The following is a 15600-nucleotide window of genomic DNA, read 5'->3' on the forward strand; positions in this document are numbered from 1 at the left end:
GGCACTCACACACACACAAAGAATGTCATTTAACAGCAATATCTGGTGAAGATGCAGGGAAAAAGAGAACTCTCATACACTGTTGGTGGGAATATAAACTAGTATAACCACTGTGGAAATCAGTATGGAGTTTCCTCAGAAAACTAAAACTAAACCTGCCTCATGACACTGCTATATCATTCTTGAGCCTATATAGAAAGGAGTGTAAATCAACAATAGCCAAACTGTGGAATCAACCAAGGTGCCCAACAAACAATGAATGGGGTATATATACATCATAGAGTATTATTCAGCATAAAGAAGAATAAAGTTACATCCTTTGCAGAGCAGTGAGTGTAAATAAGGATCATCAGGTAGAGTGAGCTAAGCCAAGCACAAAAAGCCAAATATCACATGTTTGGGCTCATATGTGGAATGTAGACCTAAAAAAATTACGATGGTGATGACGATGGAACTTGAATAAAAGGTGAATGGTGTGCGGGTGAGAATTAGAAGTAGGAGAGGAGGTGAAGAGGACCAAAGACAGTATAATGAAACCCACCAACACTGCTTGGAAAAGAGGGGGTTGTGGGGGTGGGGTAGGAGTATACTAGAGGAGGTGAATTTGTTCAAAGTACACTATCCACATGTGTGGCATATCACGATAAAAGCCCATTTGCCATTAAGGTATGCTAGTAAGAACAAGACAAAAAGGTTTGCTTTGTTAGATGCGAAGAAACTCACACATTACCCTAAAATTTATTCAAGAAGGATCAATAAAGAATTATACCATAAACACAGCAGGAGTAAATGGGCTAGCAGGCTTTGTGTCCTTAAAGGCTTTCTAAGGGCACCATTAAATCCAGGTATCACCAAGAAAAACCCAAAGACTTGGCCACATGAAATTGTAAAACTTCCTTACAAAAAATAGATATACAAAGAGCCAATGCATCCAAGAGGAACTGGAGGCAATGCTTGCATTTTAAGTATCATAATAAAAGCAAACGTCCCTAACATGTGAGATGTTCTTTAAAAATCAGTATGAAGGGTGGAGATGTTGCTTGGTGGTAGAGCCCTTGCCTACATGTGCAAGGCTGGCTCCATCCCCAGCAACACACACACACACACACACACACACACACACACACACACACAATTAAAAAGTAGTGTGTGAAAATCATGAATACAAAAATGAGCAAAAGGGACAATTTAGAGAAAAAGATGCAAAAAAACAATCAATAGCTTTCGGTGGGAAGACGTGCAGCCACATTTACAAAGTCAGGTGGATGGACCAGTTTGTTACCAGGAGAGTGACAACCATTTTAACACTTTCAAGTCCCCTGACTGGTGTGGGGTAGAGAAATGGGAAAGAGAAAGAGAAAGAGAAAGGAAGGAAGAAAGGGAGGGAGGGAGGGGAGGGAGAAAAAAGTTGGCAAGACATATTACAATTTTTCTTATGAATTCAAACTGGTTCTTTTTCCAGGAATTTATTTGGCAGATATGCTCCCAAAAGTGTACAAATACTTCAGCATCATTTGTGATAACAGAAATCTTGGAGCAGCCATACAGTGTCACCCTCTAAACCACTAAACAGGCGTAGTGGGTCCCTGAGTAAGCAGTGCAAGCTGTCCAAGGTACATTCTCAAACGAAGAACACAAACTCCCAGAGAGGAAGCATGGGATACTCCCACATGAGGTGAGAAAAGGGCCTCTGATATTTAAAAGTGTGTGTGTGTGGTGTGTGTGTGAAAGGAACTTCTATTGTCTCTGAATCTGGGCTGTTTCAACACTAACACCAGCAAGCTGTGCTTCCTGTGTACTAAGTGCAGCAATGACATTACCCATGGAGCAGTCACAGAGGCGTGAGTGACTCTACACCGTGACCCTGAGCTGCTTCCCCACCCTCCGGCTCTCTCTAGAACTCGGTGGCTGATCAGAGCGAGGAAGAAGAGGAGTGCTGGGAAAGTGTCATTCCCTACTGCCGCTAAACTCCAGGGAGGGAGTCCCTCCTCAGAGACAGGCTGACTAGGAAGCACAGTGAGAGAGTGGGAGAGACGAGAGAGAGAACAAGGAAGCCTTGGGGAGAGTGAGGGCAGAGGAGGGAGAGGCAGCTCATGCCCCAGTTTGATTCTGACAGAACTGTGAAAACCCAGAGCTTAATACAATAATGAAACCTGTTAAAAATTCTTTTAAAGGGGGTAGGGGAGATAGAAAGAGTAATAGAGGGGGTGAATTTGATCAAAGCACATCATTTGCATATGTGGAAATATCACAGTGAAACCCCTTTGAACAATTAATACACAGTAATTAAAAAAAAAGAAAAAACCTCAGCGCTTGTTCTCTTCTGCTCCTGCAACACTGTGTGACACAGCTTTGGGGCGAGCTTGATCTGTACTCCTCAGTGGTCAGTGCACAGAATGGGGTGCAGGCCTCGCCTGGAAAGGGTAAAGGCCAGGGGGAGTCCGGAATGACATCATGACAGCAAAGAAGCAAGCAAGGCTTCCCAAGCTGCTGCTCCAGTGAGCTGTGGGGCAGAGGTGCCCAGCTTCTCACGGGCCAAGCATTACCTGGAAGGTGACCACACCGTGCGTCTGGAGAAGACCTGGCTCCAGGGCGCTGTCTGCTGCAGCAGGACAACCCCAGCGGGAACATCCTGTGAGAGTTGGGGAACCATAAAAGTACCCCTGAGGGAGTGTTAGTAGTAACTAGGCCGAGAGCTCGTCCACAACAAACAGTTCAAAGAACAGAGAACAAAAGTCCTTTTTGGGGCTGGGGAAGTCTGAAAAACCCACAGAAACATCCCAAGCAAGGAAAAGCCAACATCAGCTACCCACCATCCAGAGGGCATAACTGTCTGATTGCATGGCACTCACTGAGCCAGACCTAGTCTTTTTGCTTCACCTCTGGCCACCACACCCAGTCTAGGAGGAGCCAAGGTAAGTGGGGTCCAGAGGAGTGGAAAAGCAAAGGGGCCACCTTCTCTTCCTGCAGGCTTCTGAGCCAGGGCCAGGCCTAGACTTGGGAAAGGAGAGAAGTGCTAAGGAAGACATAAGAAGAATTAAGAACTCTTAATTTTGATCAAATTGACCTTCTAAACAATTTTCAAAATATGAGTGTTTTAGAAAAATCTAGACACCAAGCTGCTGTCCAGTGGTGATGTCAAGAGAACCGCAGAGAGAAGTAAAAGGGCCTGAATTAAGAACGGAGTGACTTTCCTGATTGCAGCCTTTTGTTCTATTCTATTCAACCTGCCAGTTTCTCGTGCCTTAAACACTCTGAAAAGAATATACAAGACACTGTTAGCTTGGACTGGGGGCATGAGTGGTAGAGCCCTTGCTTAGCAAGGGTAGGGCCCCGAGTTTAATCCCCAGTAATGCCCAAAGAAAAGGAACTGCTAGCCGTGCTTCCTGAAGGTGTCAGATTAGGACATCATACAGGCGGGGGCTTTTTCATATTCCTCAGTACTTCTGGCATTTTCCTTCACTATAAACATAAATTACTCAACATTTGGGGTGTTTAAAATAAAGAGCCAGATGAATTTATGAAATCTCTTTCCTGGGGCATATGTAGTCTCTTTCCCAGAATCCTGTCTTTCACCTCTCACACAGTTGACTGCCACCTACTTGGCCTAACTGGCTAGTGTTGGGTGGAGTTCTCTGGCCGTTTAGTTGAGCCTACAACTAGAACCTCATGGCATCTGTCCATAAAAGTGTGCAAAAGAACAAACAGCCCAGAGCGGGAGGCTCCAGACAGCCAGAGCTGTGGCCAGTCTTACCTAACCAGACACACCCGACAGTCTTCCTAACCAGGATGTCCTCAGTGCATCCCTTAAGCCTCAGAAGCAGCTCTCACAGCTCCTGACACATGTTATGACACGTCAGAAGGAGGTCCCTGTGTGAACAAGGTCAGGTCTCAAATTCAATGTCTTTCACTCTGTCAGCCAACACATACTAGCTGCTTGTATTGTGACTTACTACTTACCACACAATGAGGCAGCAAACAAAAAAACTGCCAATGCTGGGAAAAGAAAAGAGATCTTTCCTTCAGTGGTCCTTCCTCCTAAGAATAATTCCATGGATATCCTGCTGTCTTTTCACAGGACAGTGGTGGAGATGGTCTATGCCCTTATGAGCCCTCTTGTCTGGTAAGGTAGCTTCTTGCCTTCAGAGTAAATGGTCTAGAGTGGGCAGCTCTCTCAACGACACAGGCAGAGGGATAGAAGCAATCTGCAAAGGCCTTGGCCCAGCCAAGGATCTGATACCTGTGTGTGATAGTAGCCACCAAGATGGCTGCCATCATGTTCAAGCCTTTGTCCTCCCTTTCCAAGGTAGGAAGGTGGGAAGGCCTGTGTATCTCATTACATTAACCTCTCCCAGAGCTAGGATTGAGAGCTGTGTACTCCAGGCTCAGGAAAAACAGCCAAAGAAATGTCCATTTCCTCCAGGAAGCACTGAGGAGACCAGGAAGAAAAGGCCCCAGTTCTGGAGTGTCCTTTTGAGCCTTCACCTCAGAGTGTTACCAGTTTTTGATCCCAAACTGGTTCATTTTTTATCCCTAAGAACTGTGGAACCAGTGGAGCAGCAGAGGAGATTCTATTCTTGGCTAAGAATAGGAGAAGTGAAGATAAACTTGCAAATCCACTTCTTGGCCTGCTGGGGGTTGAGAGGTTGCCAACAGTGGGTAAAAGAAATAAGGGGGAGGGGAGGCTACAAAAGGGAGGGACAGTCATGTGTTTTTCTGGAAATGGGTAGTTTTTCCCTAAATTTGAGCACCACCTCTTTTTGCTCCTTTCCAGTAGTTGTCATGGCAAATGTCAACCACCATGGCACTTGAGTGCCATCTCCCAAGCTATGAATGTAGTAAGGTCAGAGGTTGTTTGATGGTCACTCTGGCAGCCATCTTCATTCCAACCAGTTTCAACTAGCCCACCTGAAGAGGGACTTCCAGCCTCTAGGTGCTCTGTCCTTAAACAAAAGGACAGAGTATGGCTCAAGTGGTAGAGTGCCTACCTAGCAAGCATGAGGCTTCAAACCCCAGAACCACACACAAAAAAAAAAAAGGTAAACAAGATTCAAGTAGGGTGATAAGAGGAGATCATCTAGGCCTCCCTACCAAAAAACAAAAGAAAACCCACAAAAAACAAAAACCAAGGTACCTGATGGGTTGGTTCTTCTAAAAGCAAGAACTCAGCAATTCAAGAACCAGCGATGGGCACCTTGGCTCCCATTTCCTGTTTGAGGGCAGGAAATGTTTATCTTTTTCTACCCTCCCTCCACCCCCACACCCGTCTATGCTTTATTCTGTTCTATTATAATAAATCCTTGTTAAAACTTACAAAAAACAAACAAACAAACAAAAAAACGATGAGAAAGGCCAGATAGGGGCCACCTAGGAGAAAGGCAAAAATTAGGTATCACAGTTGATGGTAACCCAAATGACAGCCCAAGTAGTGAGGAGCCAGGTGGACACAGGTACCTGAGGGAGGTCAGGGCAAGGTGGCAAAGGGAGTAAAGGTGATGTGGGAGAAGGAGAAGGTTGAGAACTCTGTTGTGTAAAAAAAGCAGCTGAAATGGGTGCTCGGTTTAGGCCTGGAAGCTGGCTTCTTTTCCTGCTGGGATCTCACAGTATCTAAGGATCATGACGGCTGGATCACATTGAGCCCTCCCTATATAGGGTATGAATCCTAAGATAATGAGCCAGGATTTGGACGAGCCTGTGACGATAATGGTAGATCCTAGCATAGCTTTCTTGACTAGTGAAGTATTGCCACAAGACTGCCAGGAAAGGAAGTTGGGCAAGGCTGAAATGAAACAGTTAATTAACAATGCAAAAGAACACACTCTGAAAGGTAGAGACAGGAAGCTCTCCAGAACCCTATAAATTATTCCTGCTTATTGAGTGCTAAAAGCACAAGTTCTAGACACAGATAAATAATATATTTGTATAAATAATTGAAAACACAAGGAAAATTACGTAAGCAGGAATCAAATCTAAATTTAGCAAGGCCCCTGGCTTTTAGATCCTCTACACATTCTGCTTCCCACTAAGCCCCAGCACTTTATCCAGGAAAAAAAATCCAAGTTGAGGAACATTTCATTGTACCATACAGAACCGGCCAAAGCATTTCCTTCCTCTGGTTTTCAGTTTCCACATCAAAAAAATAAAAGAAATGAACCAATGAGCTCTAAAATCCAGATATATTATCTCTTTTCAAATTACTAGAATAGTCATTAATTTTGGTTCTATTTATACTTGGATTCTTCATGATAATGACTTATTCAGGCTCGATTTTCTATTTCTCTTGCAAAAATTCCCATGTAAATGGCAATGTCACCCAGCATCCCCAAAGCCCTCTGGATTTCCAGTCTGTAGTTTATGGCTGGACCTATCTTTAAGCACCAATTTCTCTGGTGACTCCTGGATTGGTTGTGTTTCAGCTAAGGAATGACTGTCTTTGGCCAAATCAGTGTACTGTAACTACAACCTTGGTTCATGAATTAGCAAATTGTTTGTCCCACCTCAGTAATTAAGCTTGTCTGTTTCCTTTCAGAGGAAGACCACGTGGTGCGAAGGGCTCTGGTGCAAATGAAATAAATGGGATTCATTTGCTAAGTTGAGTGAGGTACAGAAGGACTGTGACATCATGGTCTTATTTCCTCTAGCGATGCTTACATTCAACTTCTGGGACAAGCTATCGAGTTGCCACCAGTAAGAAGCCCTAGTTAATAAGCAAAGGAAAAGCTAGGTACAGCTGGGTTAGCAAAGCTCTTCCTCCATGGCTCTGTTTGGACTCAGAGATAATGGTTGAATCACAACAGACCAGGAAGAAAAGGCCCCAGTTCTGGAGTGCCCTTTTGGGCCTTCACCTCAGAGTGTTACCACTCTATGGGTCATGTGACATGCACATAAGTTTATCTCTGGTCTTGTAACCACTGGGCAAAGTTGGTATCAGCAGAAACCCAGTCTCAAAGGTTAAGGAAACTCCTGTGACCACATAAGAGACAGAAATAAGACTTCACCAGGGTCTCACCTGACTCCAAACCAAATGCTCTTGTAATACTCTTGCACACTGAGTTACCTCTCAAGCCAGCGGGCCCAGGGGCTCCAGAGACAGAGTGCTGGTGTTGACACCTCCACCTGGAGTCTGGGGTCTAGCAGGAGTTTCTGAGCTTTGGGTCTCTCATCTGTTGATAGTAGCAGAACTTCCAGCACAGGCTAAATGCAACAATACACACTGGGCATCTGCCTTGGAAAATAATCAGCACACAGTGCTTGGTGATTGTTCTGTTTTGGTTGTGCTGGGGATTGAACCCAGGACCTCGGACATGCCAGGCATGTTGCTGTACTGCTGAGATACACCCAAGCCCTAGTTGTTTTAGACTGTGATCTCCCAGAAGCAGAATAACTGCTATCCATAAACAGTAGGTGTCTAATAAATGCTTGCTAAGCATCTCTATGGTTTGTATAAAAATATGTTCACTGTCCAGGCAAAGGATATGTGTGCTTCTAACATGGAGGTCACATTTACTAGGTGGGGATTAATCCCTTTGCCTCCTGTGTGCGTGTATGTGTGTGTACACATATATTCAAATATATATGCAAATATAACCACAGCTTATCATCATTTATTCATGTCAATGCCACCGTGCCACAGCAATGTTTCCTAGGGTTTCTCATATGGCATGAAGTAGCATTTCTGCCTTTGATGTCGCTTATTAAACACTCAGCATCAGTATAATACATGTACTGTGATGATTGTCAACATACAGATTTTGGGCAAAATGCTACAAAGAGAAAATCCGTGTGCACCAGTGTGTATTTGTGTGTGTGTGCCCCATACATTCACTTTTTTTTCCAGTATGGGGATTGAACCTAGGTCCTTGGACTCGCTGGACAAGTGCTCTACCACTTGACCTATGCCCCTGGCCCCACTCACTCTTACATAATACAAAGTTCATTAGTTGAATTCTGCGGAGAAGCAATGATCATTAGAGGGTGTCCACTGTATAAAGAACAGAGTGGTCACTCCAACTCTTCTCTTTGGAGTGATGTGTTTTAACCTCACACAATCCTCCAGTACTTTTTCAATGGCTTTTTTAACCCCAGGGTTCCACGTACTCAGGAGAAAAAGTAAGAGTATAGGTACAAAATTCAGAGCGTGCCCAAGTACAGTGTGATATAGTTAGCCCCATCCACGCCTCATGTGTTAAGTTTATGTGAGACCCTGTAGTTCAGAAGTTAGGACCTTTCTCTGTTATTATCCCACGGTCACACTCATCTTTACCCATCCAGTGCTATCCAAAATTCGCATAGAAACGTAGTCTCCAATGGAACAACCTTTAGCAGGTGATTCGCTCATGAAGGCTCCCTTGGCCTTCATGAGGGAGTGGGACATGGCCCTTAGGAAAGAGGCTCCCACAGCACTGGGTCTCCTTTGCACTTCCACCTTCCACCAAGTGAGGGTACAGTGTTCAAAGAGCCATTCTGGAAGTAGAAGCCAAATATCAAACATATTAGCACCCTGATTTTGAAGTTTAAAGCTTGCAGAACTGTGAGAAACAAAATTCAATTGTTGTCAAGTTAGTCAGTCTCATGTATTTTGTTACAGCAGCACAAACAGACCACGACTCGGAGTGATCCAGTAGTTCTACTCAACCACAATTAAGGATGCCTCTGCTATTACCAAAGTATTGGAAAATTGTATCATCAAAAGAGGAGAAATAAATTGAACTATTCCAATTTCACACCCTTACTCTCTTCCTCTGTTTTTTACAGACATCCTTCCCTAAAAGTTGACCAATAGTTACAAATCAGCACAGATGTTACATTGTCATTTCCCCACATTCCTTTGTAACTACTGGAAACCATAGTGATAGATGTGAAATGTAAGTGTGTGGTCATTTTAAATTAAATGTACATGTGGACTACAAAATATTTGAAAAGTTCTGCTTTAAGATTTCTCTTGTGAGTCAATTCTGTTATCTGAACTAAAAAGAACTTACTATAGCCCTGGGTAAATGTTAAATCAAAGTGACTTCAAAAAAGTGAATCTAATTCAAATGACAGTAGGCATTTATGCCCCAAATTCACCAAGCTGGGGTCTAAAAAGTCACTGGAAATGCTGGATGGTTATCATATTTGCAACTTGCTCTTAGTACAGAACGATTTTGTAGTCTTGAACAGAGTATTCTGAGGACCAAAAATTGTCTAAATCTCATGCAAAAGTAACAGGATTGTGTTTTTGCTGAAAGATATTTAAAGCAAAAAAAAAAAAAATCCCTCTACTTATATCAAGCCATCCTACCCCAGTTAGCCATCATCACTGTCATTTCCTGATCTGTGACCTCTTTGTCTCCAACTCCAGGCTCTGATTGCAACTGTCACCGAGTCACACAGTCTGCACTAGGCATGGAGCCAATCTGATTACAACAGCTGCTTGTGTGACAGAGAAAGGTAGTTTTCAAGGCCTTAGCAAATAGCTCACCCAAGCTCCTGACTCTGGGGCATAAATTTTGGCTGTCATTCACAAGATGGAGTGTAAATACCCACCTAGCCTAGTAAGCCAGCAACCTGGAAAACACATGAACACAGAAGTCTACAGTGAGGACACAGAAGTAACAGTCAGATGGTCATACACTAACTTCCAGAGAGCAGACGCTAAGCACAGCCACGTTCCTCAAAAGTTCAACACACTGACAAACTTATTTTTATTTTCTGAGGTTGTAATGTCACTTGCTCATTTCTGAAACCCAGATGTCTAGTACATGATATGCAAATAAACAATATTTATTTAACAGAGATGGAATAAAGGTAACTAAGTCACCTAGAGACAGCTGCTGCATAGCGTCATTCACTCCAAAAGCTGCTACATTTGGTGGGGAGAACAGGGGATGGGAGCCTAAATAGTCTTCACTCTCTGTGTGTGTGTGTGTGTACATGTATATATGTATGTATTTTGCTTTGTTTTGTGGTACTAGGGATCGAACTCAGGGCCTTACATAGGCTATGCAAGCTCTCTTATCTCTTGAGCCATGTCCCCAGCATCTTTCAGTCTTTATAATTGAATGGAATTGTTTAATTTTTAACTATTTTAACTTCATGGAAATGAAACCTGCTTTAAAAAAACTTTTATCAAATAATACAGTATTCTAATAATACAGCTAAGACAGTAAGGCTGGGGGAGGGGCTGAAGGGGCAGAGCATCTGTCTAGCAAGCACAGGCCCTGAGTTAAAACCCCAGTACCAACAAAAAAAAGCATGTAACTTAGATGTCCTAACCCCGGTGGCAGCTATGCACTCTGTCACTGTATTTATTTCCATGTTTCTGTGTTCTTCCCGGTTTGGATCTAAAATAGCCTAGAACATTAAAACTATTTAAACCCCTGAAAAGAAATATAACTTTTACTATAATCTATCTCTTGTCTCTGACTGATAGTATTATTTTATTTCATTCTTAGTTTGCCCAATATCTGTATTAAACTGTGTAAACAGCACTTAAAGGAGAGTTAAAAAAAAAAAAGACTGAAAATAGTAATGGTAGCTGCAATGTAATGAGTATCTTTTTTTCTTTTTTGTGGTACTGACGTTTGAACTCAGGGCCTTCACCTTGAGCCACTCCACCAGCCCTTTCTTGTGAAGGGTTTTTTGAGATGGGGTCTCTCAGACTACTTGCCTGGCCTGGGACCTGCGATCCTCCTGATCAGCTGTGATTACAGGTGTGAGCCACCAGTGCCCGGCTAAATGAACACTTTTTAGTTTCTACTCCTAATAGTGTTTGACGTGAATTATCAGACTTCTCAAAACACACCTGTCTCCAGTTAGCATTCTTACTTCTGCTTCACACCTGGGGAAAGCTGGAGATGGTTAGTGATTTTCCTGAGGTTACCCATCTAACAAGCACCAGAGCTGAGGTTCTAACCCAGGTCCCATTCTCTCTAATCACACACACACAGAAGTAATCAGTGACTTGAAAGGTCACTAAGACTCTTGGCCCACACACTTGAACAGCTCTAAAGGATACAAAGTGTCTCTTAAAGGAAGTAAAGGCAACTGAAAGCCCTCTTTGGTAGGAAATCAACACTGAGTAAGCAGAGGAAGTAAGCAGTCCCATAAGGACCTCCCAGGCCTGAGAGGCTGTGACTGTCAGTCACCACACTGCCTCTCTAGAACATTCTGCTCCCTGCTCAGCCAGGGTTTTTGTCCCTTTGTTTTGCAGCTGGGGTGTCCCCCAGGACACTCTGCTTTCCATAGATTTCTCGGCCTCAGTGGAAACTTGTCCTCTTAGCTCAGACAAATCTGGAATTTTTCTAAGACATGAAGGGGGAAATGAGCCAGGAGGAGGAAGTAAAGAAGGGTGGAAAAAGTAAAGAGATTCAGATGGCAGTAAAAGAGAACGTTTGAGATTATGGAAATTGACACTACTGCTGTTACCTTTTTATAGGTTTTCTTAGCATAGGTAGAAAGATTCCATTCTAAAACCCCAAATTGGGGGGGAGGAGGGTGGTAAATGACTCAAGTGGTAGAGTGCCTGCGTACCAAGTGTGAGGCCCAGAGTTTAAACCCAGTACTGCAAGGAAAAAACAAAACAAAGCAAAACAAAACAGATGGACCACACCCTGGACCAATGATTAATAGCCACAGTGAACATAAGGCTGGGCACAGTGGCACACACTTGCGATTCCCAGCTATTCAGAAAGGCAGCAATTGGGAGGATCATGGTTCAAGGCCAGCCTGAGCAAATATCAAGACCCCATCACAACAACCAAGCTAGGTATGGTGGCATGCACTGTAATCCCAGGTATAGGGGAGGCATAGGTACAAGAAATGTAGTTTGAGATCAGCCTGGGAAGAAAGGGAGAACTCTTATCTGAAAAACAACTAAAGTAAACAGGGCTTGGGGTATGGCTTAAGTGGTAGAGCAGTTGTCCAGCAAGCATGAGGTCCTGAGTTCAAACCCAGTACCACTTAAAAAAAAAAAAAAAAAGAAAGAAAAGGAAACAGATAATGGCCTGCTATCCGCCTTCTGGAGCACACCTCCCACATCAAGGTTATGCTGCACCCTGAGGACCTAGTTGCTGCTCCCCTACCTTTCACTGGTGGTACTAAACCAGAAAGAAAGGGTGAAAGTGATCCAAAATGCAGAGGTGTGACTTCCACACCCAAGCAGGTACTGCACAGTCATCAAACCATTCAGGAGGGGCCGCAATGGGAGAGCCCCGATTTTGTGCTACCTGGTAACCCTCCCTATAGGACAGCAAAATCCCCAGACACTACTTCACCCTTATCCAACTGCCCACCTCATCCCTCGAAGGGCCCTGCCTGGAATCCACTTTGCTTGTAAATCGCTCTGCTGTCCTCCTGCTGCCCCAGGAGCCACGTCCTATTCTGGGCCCTGAATCCCAAGAATTGAGGAACACCTGGAACTCCCCAGCCACCAGTTTTGTTTTGTTGGCTTGTTTTCCAAGCCTAAAGAAAGATATTTACTAAAATGTCTATTCAATTTAGTTTCTTCTTTTGCCTTTTTTGTTTTTTTAAGGTGCTGGTGATGGAATTCAGGACCTCACACATAAGCTCCCACTGAGCTATACCCTTGATTGGGCCTGGGCGGCGGGGACAGCTGAGGCTTGTCTCTGTGCCCATTGTGTACGCATTTTCTTAATTATGACAACATATGAAATGCTCAACAACCTTAAAATCTTTTTTTTCTGTTCTTTTTTAGTTTTTACGATTTCACCATATTTCCATACCTAGCATCAGGTTTTTATGGAATAGGACACCAAGGTTCAGAAAAATGGATATATTCACCAGGGCTTCCGCTAGGCAGATGAGCAGGATTTCTGAGCTTGCGCCTTCTCTCCTCTTTTGGCTCTGGCAATCCTCCTCACTCTCTCTCTCTCTTGCTATCGTAAGGCACCGTCTCCATCCAGGCCTCTCTGTATGCACTCACAGCTTCACCAGCAGCTGAGCAAAAGACTCGACCTGGGGTGAAAAATGGAAGCTCCCAGTTCCTGGGTTCAAACCTTATGGGCTTTATGCATGGAATTTGTTTTACCTCAGGCAAATGCCTTACCCTTTTGGGTTAAGGTTTCCTCACCGGTAAAATGGAGCTGAATAATAAAACTACCACTTCACAGAGTGAGAATAAATACAAAAATGCTGAGGGAACACACCTAGAGTCATGCTTGACTGTTATTAAGGAAGTTGTTACTTGGAAAGGAATAAGAAATTTGGACTTTTAAGGCAGGGTGTAGTGGCTCATGTCTATAATCCCAGTTACTTGGGAGGCAGAGATGGGGAGGATTGTGGTTCAAGGCCAGACCAGGCAAAAAGTTAGTGAGACCTCCATCTCAACCAACAAGCTGGGTGCAACGATGCACATCTAAACTCCCAGCTATGAGGGAGGCATAGTAAGAGGATCACAGCCCAAGTACAGCCTGGGCAAAAAGTGTGAGATCCTGCCTAAAAAATAACCAAAGCAAAAATGGAGAGGCTTAAGCAGTAGAGTGCCTGCCTCGCAAGTGGGAATCCCTGAATTCAAACCCCAGTGCCTCCAAAAGAGAAAAAAGAAAGAAAGAAATCAGGACTTTAACACTGTCCTACAACACAACCTCAGAATCAGAACTCACCGAGTCGCTCTGTACTGGCAGGTCTGCTTCATCCTCTGAGACAGTGATGGAAACAGCAAAGAGCAACCAGAAAAAATTAAAAAAAAAAAGAAGGAACATCTTGGACTGTCCCATGTCTGTGCCTTCTATTATTATTATTACATAACATGGCATGTTACTTGGAGAAAACAAAGCTGCTTGGCCACTCTCTGAGTGGGTATCATACATTGAGCAAAACAGGAACTATGGATAAACAATTAGTTATCTTGGGGATGGACCAGAGGTGGAAGTTAAATGCTTTTACAACCAGAGTCTTTAACTACTTTCAATCCAACACAAATGTTTTGAAAATACTTCAAGAGAAAGCAGGTTGAAAGGTAGCCCTGATGTACTTTTATTAGAGATAGCCATAAGACATGATAGCCATGATAGGCAGGTCTACCCATCTAAAGAGTGACACAAAGGATGACATCATTTAGAGGATGGGAGAGACTGTTTAAAGATACTCATTGGAAAAAACAAACTATTGAATGAGATACAGAAATAGCCAAGCCTGTTGCCAGCAACCTGAAGTATTTAAAAAGTCCTTTTGAAACAGGACTGACTGCTTGGGAGACATGGGTTGGTTGAAGAAAAGTGAGCAAGTCTTTGAATTAAATGATCAAGCTTCAAGCCAATTTAGCAAACTGCTGTACCACATATTAAGTCCACATGAAGTCTAACTTCTTTCTTACCTATATAACTTTCCGGTTATTCTTAGAATATTTTGGATGGGGCCTGGGTAATTTCACTTTTAACAGTTCTGATGCCTACCCAAATTTGGAAACCACTGGTAAACCTTTTAGTGGCTACTACGAGTATATTATATAGACATGCTACAATTTATTTAATCAATCTTTTCTTGGACATTAGGTTTAATCTGGGTTTTCACTATGATAGGACAACCACCTTTATCATAACAGGTGACATTTATTGCCCATTTCCTGTGTGCCAGACACTTTGCTACATGTTTATTTTTGGGGGACAAATTCTTATTAAGAGGTAGTAGAGTCAATTTTGTACCTTTGAAGGATGTTTGCCACGTGGGAAGGTTTGCTCTGTGGCCACTTTTAGATTAACTTCACACTGTGGCGAGGCCAGTCTTCAGCTATCAGCTCAGGAAGTACCCTCAGACACTGGCTCATTCAACAGACCTAGGGAAGAGGTAGCCCAATGTCCTGGCTCATGCTTGCTGCTATGGTTGCTAAAAGTAGCTTTCCTGAGTGGTGGCCTCCAGAAATGTGTGGTGTCCCGATTCCAGCCACAGGAACTATGTGCTGTTTGTGGGAACTGGCACATTTCATATGCTGCCTCTTCTATGCCCATCGAGACACAGCTGGATCTGGCAATTGAGGGAACACAAAATAGTGTGCAAATGTGTGTCCAAGGTCATGTCTTACAGAATCCTATATGAAAATGTTCTGACACAGACAAGAAATACATGTTGGCCTATGTGCTCAAGTAATAAAGAAATTAAAACTGTCCTAAAAAAGCTAAGTAAGCACCTTGGAATAATGTAGTGAGCAAAAAAAAAGGAAGAAATGTCTTTTCTTCTCATCTCATATATACACATGCAGGTGCTTTTTACCACTTGAGCCACTTCGCCAGCCCCTCGTTTAATGTGTAGAAAACTGGTAATAATATGCACTGTATCTCACAACATACCTTAATACCTAGCCTCCTAACGAGCAGAGACAGAAGAAATTGTTTGGGGATGGTGAGATTTTGGGGTTTTCTTGGCTCCCTGAATAGATCTTTTCTATATGACAGCAGTAACTCATTATAATGCTAGCAGAGACAAAGCCCCTTGTTTTCAAAGAATCTGATTGATTTAGTAAACACCACTAGATAACATAGGACCTAAGACAGCTAGTAAAACACAGGCTGGTTACCTGTGAACAAGTCTCGTGAAACCACTAGCTATCATGCAAGGTAAAATTTGGAAATGAGGCTGGATTTTATGGAGAACTGGCTACTT

The 15600-nt window shown here is 43.3% G+C and overlaps 1 long non-coding RNA gene across 10 annotated transcripts in view; it reads right to left on the reverse strand.

Moving 5' to 3' along the window:
- Window positions 1-15600, reverse strand: part of LOC109699069 (uncharacterized) — a 43381-nt gene that overhangs the window by 11198 nt on the left and 16583 nt on the right. For 9 of the 10 annotated variants that reach the window (XR_012445397.1, XR_012445400.1, XR_012445399.1 and 6 more), the window contains 2 exons: window positions 13605-13639; window positions 12784-12957 (listed from right to left, as the gene is read on the reverse strand). This is a non-coding gene — a long non-coding RNA (uncharacterized lncRNA). The remainder of the gene's footprint in view (window positions 1-12783; window positions 12958-13604; window positions 13640-15600) is intronic. The other variant, XR_012445396.1, reaches the window with a different exon arrangement.

Source organism: Castor canadensis, chromosome 2 (assembly GCF_047511655.1).
Source record: "Castor canadensis chromosome 2, mCasCan1.hap1v2, whole genome shotgun sequence".
NCBI lineage: Eukaryota > Metazoa > Chordata > Mammalia > Rodentia > Castoridae > Castor > Castor canadensis.